Source organism: Pseudophryne corroboree, unplaced genomic scaffold (genome assembly GCF_028390025.1).
Source record: "Pseudophryne corroboree isolate aPseCor3 unplaced genomic scaffold, aPseCor3.hap2 scaffold_1315, whole genome shotgun sequence".
NCBI lineage: Eukaryota > Metazoa > Chordata > Amphibia > Anura > Myobatrachidae > Pseudophryne > Pseudophryne corroboree.
The window spans coordinates 55968-68615 of record NW_026967941.1 but is presented as its reverse complement, the minus strand read 5'-3'; the positions used below and the strand labels follow the sequence as shown (position 1 = coordinate 68615).

Here is a 12648-nt window from a genome sequence, read left to right as displayed (position 1 = left end):
GAAGGCCATGTACCCTACACCAGGCCTGGCCAACCTGTGGCTCTCCAGCTGTTGTGAAACTACAAGTCCCATCATGCCTTGCCACAGTTTTGCTATTAGGGAATGCTAAAACTGTGGCAGGGCATGCTGGGATGTGTAGTTTCACTACATCTGGAGAGCCACAGGTTGGCCAGGCCTGCCCTACACCATAAGAGGGGGTTTGAAATTTTGACTTGTCTACTTAAATATCACCAAAATCTGATCACAAGTTTAATTAGGTCCCTGGGTGGGATTGAACCACCAACCTTTCGGTTAATAGCCGAACACACTAACCGATTGCGCCACAGAGACACTTTGCAAAAAGTGCCTACTGACAAAGGCTAATAAGCATACATCTAGAACGTTTCCTAGAAAAACATTAAAAAAATCAATAATCTGGAGAGTTTTTGTAAGATGTTTCTTCCATCAACTAACGAATAAACACATTGGTACTTTCCCATGATGAGTGAGTGCTTCAGGATCTCTTGCACTTACATGTGCAGCAGAGTACTGCAATGGAAGCATGCTGGACCCATAACCCAGAGGTAGGCAGATTGAAACTATCCTTTGTTATATGCATTTTTTTTGTTAATTTAAGTAATCAAAACTGGGATTGATATTTTTGCTCTTTTATTTTTACTTAAAGTACAATAACTTTTACCATTTTAATTTGTTTTAATAGTATATTGACAGTATAGTTTTCTTTCAAAAATCCACTTAATTTTCTTTACCCTGTTATTAAAATGGTAATTGACAAAAAAAACTACATTGTCACCAGAAGAGCAATACAAAATGTACAAGTGATATATTAAAATCATCTTTCCAGCTTGAATTTCAATGATGCATTGGGGCAACAATTTTGTGAGAAACATCTTCACCCTTAAATAAAGATTTTCGTAATTCCTTACCTGTGTGCTAATTAGATATCACCTTGTTTTCACATTAAACAGACTTCCACATGAGAAAGCAGCAAGGATGCAGTGGCGTTAATGTTTCCTGGTGTCAACCTGTATTATTTCAGTAGACATTGAAATGAGGATGCATCTTGCTGCCTTTCCAATGAAGCAAGTTTAATTTAGTAATAGGTGAAAAACCATCCCTACAAAGGTGTTAATCAGAGACTTGGCTTTGTGGACACTTTTCAGAGAACAAATTTGTTAGCATAAAAATAAAGCAAGAAAATTAAGAGCTGTTAAATCAAGCAATTTGATTTTTTTGCAAGCATATTTCTTTTTCTCTGCAACCCACTGCTAAATTGTGCTTCCTAGATGTTTTTATAAAATCACTGAATCAAATCTAACTCTGATTACATCAGAGAAGGCCAGGTACCCTACACAATAAGAGGGGGTTTGAAATTTTGACTTGTCTACTTAAATATCACCAAAATCTGATAACAAGGTCAATTACGTCCCTGGGTGGGATTGAACCACCAACCTTTTGGTTAATAGCCATACACACTAACTGATTGCGCCACAGAGACACTTTGCAAAAGTACATACTGACAAAGGCTAATAAGCATTCATCTAAAACGTTTCCTAGAAAAACTTAATAAAGTCAATAATCTGGAGAGTTTTTGTAAGATGTTTCTTCTATCAACCAACGAAGAAACACATTGGTACTTTCCCATGATGAGTGAGTGCTTCAGGATCTCTTGCACTTACATGTGCAGCAGAGTACAGCAATGGAAGCATGCTGGGCCCATAACCCAGAGGTAGGCAGATTGAAACTATCCTCTGCTATATGCATTTTTTTGTTTGTTAATTAAAGTATTCCAAAACTGGGATTGATATTTTGGCTCTTTTATTTTTACTTAAAGTACAATAACTTTTACCATTTTAATTTGTTTTAATAGTATATTGACAGTTTTGTTTTCTTTCAAAAATCCACTTCATTTTCTTTACCCTATTATTAAAATGGTAATTGACAAAAACAAACTACATTGTCACCAGAAGAGCAATACAAAATGTACAAGTGATATATTAAAATCATCTTTCCAGCTTGAATTTCAATGATGCATTGGGGCAACGATTTTGTGAGAAACATCTTCACCCTTAAATAAAGATTTTCTTAATTCCTTACCTGTGTGCTAATTAGATATCACCTTGTTTTCACATTAAACAGACTTCCACATGAGAAAGCAGCAAGGATGCAGTGGCGTTAATGTTTCCTGGTGTCAACCTGTATTATTTCAGTAGACATTGAAATGAGGATGCATCTTGCTGCCTTTCCAATGAAGCAAGTTTAATTTAGTAATAGGTGAAAAACCATCCTTACAAAGGTGTTAATCAGAGACTTGGCTTTGTGGACACTTTTCAGAGAACAAATTTGTTAGCATAAAAATAAAGCCAGAAAATAAAGAGCTGTTTAATCACTCAATTGGATTTTTCTGCCAGCATATTTTTTTTCTCTGCAACCCACTGCTAAATTGTGCTTCCTAGCATTTTTTTATAAAATCACTGAATCAAATCTAACTCTGATTACATCAGAGAAGGCCAGGTACCCTACACAATAACAGGGAGTATGAAATTTGACTTGTCTACTTAAAGATCACCAAAATCTGATCACAAGGTCAATTACGTCCCTGGGTGGGATTGAACCACTAACCTTTTGGTTAATAGCCGTACACACTAACTGATTGCGCCACAGAGACACTTTGCAAAAGTACATACTGACAAATGCTAATAAGCATTCATCTAAAACGTTTCCTAGAAAAACTTAAAAAAGTCAATAATCTGGAGAGTTTTTGTAAGATGTTTCTTCCATCAACCAACGAAGAAACACATTGGTACTTTCCCATGATGAGTGAGTGCTTCAGGATCTCTTGCACTTACATGTGCAGCAGAGTACAGCAATGGAAGCATGCTGGGCCCATAACCCAGAGGTAGGCAGATTGAAACTATCCTCTGCTATATGCTTTTTTTTTGTTAATTAAAGTAATCCAAAACTGGGATTGATATTTTGGCTCTTTTATTTTTACTTAAAGTACAATAACTTTTACCATTTTAATTTGTTTTAATAGTATATTGACAGTATTGTTTTCTTTCAAAAATCCACTTCATTTTCTTTACCCTATTATTAAAATGGTAATTGACAAAAACAAACTACATTGTCACCAGAAGAGCAATACAAAATGTACAAGTGATATATTAAAATCATCTTTCCAGCTTGAATTTCAATGATGCATTGGGGCAACGATTTTGTGAGAAACATCTTCACCCTTAAATAAAGATTTTCTTAATTCCTTACCTGTGTGATAATTAGATATCACCTTGTTTTCGCATTAAACAGACTTCCACATGAGAAAGCAGCAAGGATGCAGTGGCGTTAATGTTTCCTGGTGTCAACTTGTATTATTTCAGTAGACATTGAAATGAGGATGCATCTTGCTGCCTTTCCAATGAAGCAAGTTTAATTTAGTAATAGGTGAAAAACTATCCTTACAAAGGTGTTAATCAGAGACTTGGCTTTGTGGACACTTTTCAGAGAACAAATTTGTTAGCATAAAAATAAAGCCAGAAAATGAAGAGCTGTTTAATCACTCAATTGGATTTTTCTGCCAGCATATTTTTTTTCTCTGCAAACCACTGCTAAATTGTGCTTCCTCGCTGTTTTTATAAAATCAATGAATCAAATCTAACTCTGGTTACATCAGAGAAGGCCAGGTACCCTACACCATAAGAGGGGGTTTGAAATTTTGACTTGTCTACTTAAAGATCACCAAAAGCTGATAACAAGATCAATTACATCCCAGGGTGGGATTGAACCACCAACCTTTTAGTTAATAGCCGTACATACTAACTGATTGCGCCACAGAGACACTTTGCGAAAGTGCATACTGACAAAGGCTAATAAGCATTCATCTAAAACGTTTCCTAGAAAAACTTTAAAAAGTCAATAATCTGGAGAGTTTTTGTAAGATGTTTCTTCCATCAACCAACGAAGAAACACATTGGTACTTTCCCATGATGAGTGAGTGCTTCAGGATCTCTTGCACTTACATGTGCAGCAAAGTACAGCAATGGAAGCATGCTGGGTTCATAACCCAGAGGTAGGCAGATTGAAACTATCCTCTGCTGTATGCTTTTTTTTTTTAATTAAAGTAATCCAAAACTGGGATTGATATTTTGGCTCTTTTATTTTTACTTAAAGTACAATAACTTTTACCATTTTAATTTGTTTTAATAGTATATTGACAGTATTGTTTTCTTTCAAAAATCCACTTAATTTTCTTTACCCTATTATTAAAATGGTAATTGACAAAAACAAACTACATTGTCACCAGAAGAGCAATACAAAATGTACAAGTGATATATTAAAATCATCTTTCCAGCTTGAATTTCAATGATGCATTGGGGCAACGATTTTGTGAGAAACATCTTCACCCTTAAATAAAGATTTTCTTAATTCCTTACCTGTGTGCTAATTAGATATCACCTTGTTTTCGCATTAAACAGACTTCCACATGAGAAAGCAGCAAGGATGCAGTGGCGTTAATGTTTCCTGGTGTCAACTTGTATTATTTCAGTAGACATTGAAATGAGGATGCATCTTGCTGCCTTTCCAATGAAGCAAGTTAAATTTAGTAATAGGTGAAAAACCATCCCTACAAAGGTGTTAATCAGAGACTTGGCTTTGTGGACACTTTTCAGAGAACAAATTTGTTAGCATAAAAATAAAGCCAGAAAATGAAGAGCTGTTTAATCACTCAATTGGATTTTTTTTGCCAGCATATTTTTTTTCTCTGCAACCCACTGCTAAATTGTGCTTCCTAGCTGTTTTTTTATAAAATCACTGAATCAAATCTAACTCTGATTACATCAGAGAAGGCCAGGTACCCTACACAATAAGAGGGGGTTTGAAATTTTGACTTGTCTACTTAAATATCACCAAAATCTGATCACAAGGTCAATTACATTCCTGGGTGGGATTGAACCACCAACCTTTTGGTTAATAGCCTTACACACTAACCAATTGCACCACAGAGACACTTTGCAAAAAGTACATACTGACAAAGGCTAATAAGCATTCATCAAGAACGTTTCCTAGAAAAACTTTAAAAAGTCAATAATCTGGAGAGTTTTTGTAAGATGTTTCTTCCATCAACCAATGAAGAAACACATTGGTACTTTCCCATGATGAGTGAGTGCTTCAGGATCTCTTGCACTTACATGTGCAGCAGAGTACTGCAATGGAAGCATGCTGGACCCATAACCCAGAGATAGGTAGATTGAAACTATCCTCTGCTATATGCATTTTTTTTTGTTAATTAAAGTAATCCAAAACTGGGATTGATATTTTGTCTCTTTTATTTTTACTAAAAGTACAATAACTTTTACCATTTTAATTTGTTTTAATAGTATATTGACAGTATTGTTTTCTTTCAAAAATCCACTTCATTTTCTTTACCCTATTATTAAAATGGTAATTGACAAAAACAAACTACATTGTCACCAGAAGAGCAATACAAAATGTACAAGTGATATATTAAAATCATCTTTCCAGCTTGAATTTCAATGATGCATTGGGGCAACGATTTTGGGAGAAACATCTTCACCCTTAAATAAAGATTTTCTTAATTCCTTACCTGTGTGATAATTAGATATCACCTTGTTTTCACATTAAACAGACTTCCACATGAGAAAGCAGCAAGGATGCAGTGGCGTTAATGTTTCCTGGTGTCAACCTGTATTATTTCAGTAGACATTGAAATGAGGATGCATCTTGCTGCCTTTCCAATGAAGCAAGTTTAATTTAGTAATAGGTGAAAAACCATCCCTACAACGGTGTTAATCAGAGACTTGGCTTTGTGGACACTTTTCAGAGAACAAATTTGTTAGCATAAAAATAAAGCCAGAAAATGAAGAGCTGTTTAATCACTCAGTTGGATTTTTTTTGCCAGCATATTTTTTTTCTCTGCAACCCACTGCTAAATTGTGCTTCCTAGCTGTTTTTTATAAAATCACTGAATCAAATCTAACTCTGATTACATCAGAGAAGGCCATGTACCCTACACCATAAGAGGGGGTTTGAAATTTTGACTTGTCTACTTAAATATCACCAAAATCTGATCAGAAGTTTAATTAGGTCCCTGGGTGGGATTGAACCACCAACCTTTCGGTTAATAGCCGAACACACTAACCGATTGCGCCACAGAGACACTTTGCAAAAAGTGCCTACTGACAAAGGCTAATAAGCATACATCTAGAACGTTTCCTAGAAAAACATTAAAAAAGTCAATAATCTGGAGAGTTTTTGTAAGATGTTTCTTCCATCAACTAACGAATAAACACATTGGTACTTTCCCATGATGAGTGAGTGCTTCAGGATCTCTTGCACTTACATGTGCAGCAGAGTACTGCAATGGAAGCATGCTGGACCCATAACCCAGAGGTAGGCAGATTGAAACTATCCTTTGCTATATGCATTTTTTTTGTTAATTTAAGTAATCAAAACTGGGATTGATATTTTTGCTCTTTTATTTTTACTTAAAGTACAATAACTTTTACCATTTTAATTTGTTTTAATAGTATATTGACAGTATAGTTTTCTTTCAAAAATCCACTTAATTTTCTTTACCCTGTTATTAAAATGGTAATTGACAAAAAAAACTACATTGTCACCAGAAGAGCAATACAAAATGTACAAGTGATATATTAAAATCATCTTTCCAGCTTGAATTTCAATGATGCATTGGGGCAACAATTTTGTGAGAAACATCTTCACCCTTAAATAAAGATTTTCGTAATTCCTTACCTGTGTGCTAATTAGATATCACCTTGTTTTCACATTAAACAGACTTCCACATGAGAAAGCAGCAAGGATGCAGTGGCGTTAATGTTTCCTGGTGTCAACCTGTATTATTTCAGTAGACATTGAAATGAGGATGCATCTTGCTGCCTTTCCAATGAAGCAAGTTTAATTTAGTAATAGGTGAAAAACCATCCCTACAAAGGTGTTAATCAGAGACTTGGCTTTGTGGACACTTTTCAGAGAACAAATTTGTTAGCATAAAAATAAAGCAAGAAAATTAAGAGCTGTTAAATCAAGCAATTTGATTTTTTTGCAAGCATATTTCTTTTTCTCTGCAACCCACTGCTAAATTGTGCTTCCTAGATGTTTTTATAAAATCACTGAATCAAATCTAACTCTGATTACATCAGAGAAGGCCAGGTACCCTACACAATAAGAGGGGGTTTGAAATTTTGACTTGTCTACTTAAATATCACCAAAATCTGATAACAAGGTCAATTACGTCCCTGGGTGGGATTGAACCACCAACCTTTTGGTTAATAGCCATACACACTAACTGATTGCGCCACAGAGACACTTTGCAAAAGTACATACTGACAAAGGCTAATAAGCATTCATCTAAAACGTTTCCTAGAAAAACTTAATAAAGTCAATAATCTGGAGAGTTTTTGTAAGATGTTTCTTCTATCAACCAACGAAGAAACACATTGGTACTTTCCCATGATGAGTGAGTGCTTCAGGATCTCTTGCACTTACATGTGCAGCAGAGTACAGCAATGGAAGCATGCTGGGCCCATAACCCAGAGGTAGGCAGATTGAAACTATCCTCTGCTATATGCATTTTTTTGTTTGTTAATTAAAGTATTCCAAAACTGGGATTGATATTTTGGCTCTTTTATTTTTACTTAAAGTACAATAACTTTTACCATTTTAATTTGTTTTAATAGTATATTGACAGTTTTGTTTTCTTTCAAAAATCCACTTCATTTTCTTTACCCTATTATTAAAATGGTAATTGACAAAAACAAACTACATTGTCACCAGAAGAGCAATACAAAATGTACAAGTGATATATTAAAATCATCTTTCCAGCTTGAATTTCAATGATGCATTGGGGCAACGATTTTGTGAGAAACATCTTCACCCTTAAATAAAGATTTTCTTAATTCCTTACCTGTGTGCTAATTAGATATCACCTTGTTTTCACATTAAACAGACTTCCACATGAGAAAGCAGCAAGGATGCAGTGGCGTTAATGTTTCCTGGTGTCAACTTGTATTATTTCAGTAGACATTGAAATGAGGATGCATCTTGCTGCCTTTCCAATGAAGCAAGTTTAATTTAGTAATAGGTGAAAAACCATCCCTACAAAGGTGTTAATCAGAGACTTTGCTTTGTGGACACTTTTCAGAGAACAAATTTGTTAGCATAAAAATAAAGCCAGAAAATGAAGAGCTGTTTAATCACTCAATTGGATTTTTCTGCCAGCATATTTCTTTTTCTCTACAACCCACTGCTAAATTGTGCTTCCTAGATGTTTTTATAAATCACTGAATCAAATCTAACTCTGATTACATCAGAGAAGGCCAGGTACCCTACACCATAACAGGGGGTTTGAAATTTTGACTTGTCTACTTAAAGATCACCAAAATCTGATAACAAGGTCAATTACGTACCTGGGTGGGATTGAACCACCAACCTTTTGGTTAATAGCCGTACACACTAACTGATTGCGCCACAGAGACACATTGCAGAAGTATATACTGACAAGGGCTAATAAGCATTCATCTAAAACGTTTCCTAGAAAAACTTTAAAAAGTTAATAATCTGGAGAGTTTTTGTAAGATGTTTCTTCCATCAACCAACGAAGAAACACATTGGTACTTTCCCATGATGAGTGAGTGCTTCAGGATCTCTTGCACTTACATGTGCAGCAGAGTACAGCAATGGAAGCATGCTGGGCCCATAACCCAGAGGTAGGCAGATTGAAACTATCCTCTGCTATATGCTTTTTTTTTGTTAATTAAAGTAATCCAAAACTGGGATTGATATTTTGGCTCTTTTATTTTTACTTAAAGTACAATAACTTTTACCATTTTAATTTGTTTTAATAGTATATTGACAGTATTGTTTTCTTTCAAAAATCCACTTCATTTTCTTTACCCTATTATTAAAATGGTAATTGACAAAAACAAACTACATTGTCACCAGAAGAGCAATACAAAATGTACAAGTGATATATTAAAATCATCTTTCCAGCTTGAATTTCAATGATGCATTGGGGCAACGATTTTGTGAGAAACATCTTCACCCTTAAATAAAGATTTTCTTAATTCCTTACCTGTGTGATAATTAGATATCACCTTGTTTTCGCATTAAACAGACTTCCACATGAGAAAGCAGCAAGGATGCAGTGGCGTTAATGTTTCCTGGTGTCAACTTGTATTATTTCAGTAGACATTGAAATGAGGATGCATCTTGCTGCCTTTCCAATGAAGCAAGTTTAATTTAGTAATAGGTGAAAAACCATCCTTACAAAGGTGTTAATCAGAGACTTGGCTTTGTGGACACTTTTCAGAGAACAAATTTGTTAGCATAAAAATAAAGCCAGAAAATGAAGAGCTGTTTAATCACTCAATTGGATTTTTCTGCCAGCATATTTTTTTTCTCTGCAAACCACTGCTAAATTGTGCTTCCTCGCTGTTTTTATAAAATCAATGAATCAAATCTAACTCTGATTACATCAGAGAAGGCCAGGTACCCTACACCATAAGAGGGGGTTTGAAATTTTGACTTGTCTACTTAAAGATCACCAAAAGCTGATAACAAGATCAATTACATCCCTGGGTGGGATTGAACCACCAACCTTTTAGTTAATAGCCGTACACACTAACTGATTGCGCCACAGAGACACTTTGCGAAAGTGCATACTGACAAAGGCTAATAAGCATTCATCTAAAACGTTTCCTAGAAAAACTTTAAAAAGTCAATAATCTGGAGAGTTTTTGTAAGATGTTTCTTCCATCAACCAACGAAGAAACACATTGGTACTTTCCCATGATGAGTGAGTGCTTCAGGATCTCTTGCACTTACATGTGCAGCAAAGTACAGCAATGGAAGCATGCTGGGTTCATAACCCAGAGGTAGGCAGATTGAAACTATCCTCTGCTGTATGCTTTTTTTTTTAATTAAAGTAATCCAAAACTGGGATTGATATTTTGGCTCTTTTATTTTTACTTAAAGTACAATAACTTTTACCATTTTAATTTGTTTTAATAGTATATTGACAGTATTGTTTTCTTTCAAAAATCCACTTAATTTTCTTTACCCTATTATTAAAATGGTAATTGACAAAAACAAACTACATTGTCACCAGAAGAGCAATACAAAATGTACAAGTGATATATTAAAATCATCTTTCCAGCTTGAATTTCAATGATGCATTGGGGCAACGATTTTGTGAGAAACATCTTCACCCTTAAATAAAGATTTTCTTAATTCCTTACCTGTGTGCTAATTAGATATCACCTTGTTTTCGCATTAAACAGACTTCCACATGAGAAAGCAGCAAGGATGCAGTGGCGTTAATGTTTCCTGGTGTCAACTTGTATTATTTCAGTAGACATTGAAATGAGGATGCATCTTGCTGCCTTTCCAATGAAGCAAGTTTAATTTAGTAATAGGTGAAAAACCATCCCTACAAAGGTGTTAATCAGAGACTTGGCTTTGTGGACACTTTTCAGAGAACAAATTTGTTAGCATAAAAATAAAGCCAGAAAATGAAGAGCTGTTTAATCACTCAATTGGATTTTTTTTGCCAGCATATTTTTTTTCTCTGCAACCCACTGCTAAATTGTGCTTCCTAGCTGTTTTTTATAAAATCACTGAATCAAATCTAACTCTGATTACATCAGAGAAGGCCAGATACCCTACACAATAAGAGGGGGTTTGAAATTTTGACTTGTCTACTTAAATATCACCAAAATCTGATCACAAGGTCAATTACGTTCCTGGGTGGGATTGAACCACAAACCTTTTGGTTAATAGCCTTACACACTAACCAATTGCACCACAGAGACACTTTGCAAAAAGTACATACTGACAAAGGCTAATAAGCATTCATCAAGAACGTTTCCTAGAAAAACTTTAAAAAGTCAATAATCTGGAGAGTTTTTGTAAGATGTTTCTTCCATCAACCAATGAAGAAACACATTGGTACTTTCCGATGATGAGTGAGTGCTTCAGGATCTCTTGCACTTACATGTGCAGCAGAGTACTGCAATGGAAGCATGCTGGGCCCATAACCCAGAGATAGGTAGATTGAAACTATCCTCTGCTATATGCATTTTTTTTTGTTAATTAAAGTAATCCAAAACTGGGATTGATATTTTGTCTCTTTTATTTTTACTTAAAGTACAATAACTTTTACCATTTTAATTTGTTTTAATAGTATATTGACAGTATTGTTTTCTTTCAAAAATCCACTTCATTTTCTTTACCCTATTATTAAAATGGTAATTGACAAAAACAAACTACATTGTCACCAGAAGAGCAATACAAAATGTACAAGTGATATATTAAAATCATCTTTCCAGCTTGAATTTCAATGATGCATTGGGGCAACGATTTTGTGAGAAACATCTTCACCCTTAAATAAAGATTTTCTTAATTCCTTACCTGTGTGATAATTAGATATCACCTTGTTTTCACATTAAACAGACTTCCACATGAGAAAGCAGCAAGGATGCAGTGGCGTTAATGTTTCCTGGTGTCAACCTGTATTATTTCAGTAGACATTGAAATGAGGATGCATCTTGCTGCCTTTCCAATGAAGCAAGTTTAATTTAGTAATAGGTGAAAAACCATCCCTACAACGGTGTTAATCAGAGACTTGGCTTTGTGGACACTTTTCAGAGAACAAATTTGTTAGCATAAAAATAAAGCCAGAAAATGAAGAGCTGTTTAATCACTCAATTGGATTTTTTTTGCTAGCATATTTTTTTTCTCTGCAACCCACTGCTAAATTGTGCTTCCTAGCTGTTTTTTATAAAATCACTGAATCAAATCTAACTCTGATTACATCAGAGAAGGCCATGTACCCTACACCATAAGAGGGGGTTTGAAATTTTGACTTGTCTACTTAAATATCACCAAAATCTGATCACAAGTTTAATTAGGTCCCTGGGTGGGATTGAACCACCAACCTTTCGGTTAATAGCCGAACACACTAACCGATTGCGCCACAGAGACACTTTGCAAAAAGTGCCTACTGACAAAGGCTAATAAGCATACATCTAGAACGTTTCCTAGAAAAACATTAAAAAATCAATAATCTGGAGAGTTTTTGTAAGATGTTTCTTCCATCAACTAACGAATAAACACATTGGTACTTTCCCATGATGAGTGAGTGCTTCAGGATCTCTTGCACTTACATGTGCAGCAGAGTACTGCAATGGAAGCATGCTGGACCCATAACCCAGAGGTAGGCAGATTGAAACTATCCTTTGCTATATGCATTTTTTTTGTTAATTTAAGTAATCAAAACTGGGATTGATATTTTTGCTCTTTTATTTTTACTTAAAGTACAATAACTTTTACCATTTTAATTTGTTTTAATAGTATATTGACAGTATAGTTTTCTTTCAAAAATCCACTTAATTTTCTTTACCCTGTTATTAAAATGGTAATTGACAAAAAAAACTACATTGTCACCAGAAGAGCAATACAAAATGTACAAGTGATATATTAAAATCATCTTTCCAGCTTGAATTTCAATGATGCATTGGGGCAACAATTTTGTGAGAAACATCTTCACCCTTAAATAAAGATTTTCGTAATTCCTTACCTGTGTGCTAATTAGATATCACCTTGTTTTCACAT

General features: G+C 34.8%; 3 non-coding genes across 3 annotated transcripts; all 3 read right to left on the bottom strand.

Moving 5' to 3' along the window:
- Positions 1–256: 256 nt before the first annotated feature.
- Positions 257–330, bottom strand: TRNAN-AUU (transfer RNA asparagine (anticodon AUU)). The gene has a single exon. It is a non-coding gene; the product is annotated as a tRNA-Asn (tRNA).
- A 5771-nt stretch (positions 331–6101) lies between these two features.
- Positions 6102–6175, bottom strand: TRNAN-AUU (transfer RNA asparagine (anticodon AUU)). Its single transcript has one exon. It is a non-coding gene; the product is annotated as a tRNA-Asn (tRNA).
- A 5769-nt stretch (positions 6176–11944) lies between these two features.
- Positions 11945–12018, bottom strand: TRNAN-AUU (transfer RNA asparagine (anticodon AUU)). The gene has a single exon. It is a non-coding gene; the product is annotated as a tRNA-Asn (tRNA).
- Positions 12019–12648: the final 630 nt, after the last annotated feature.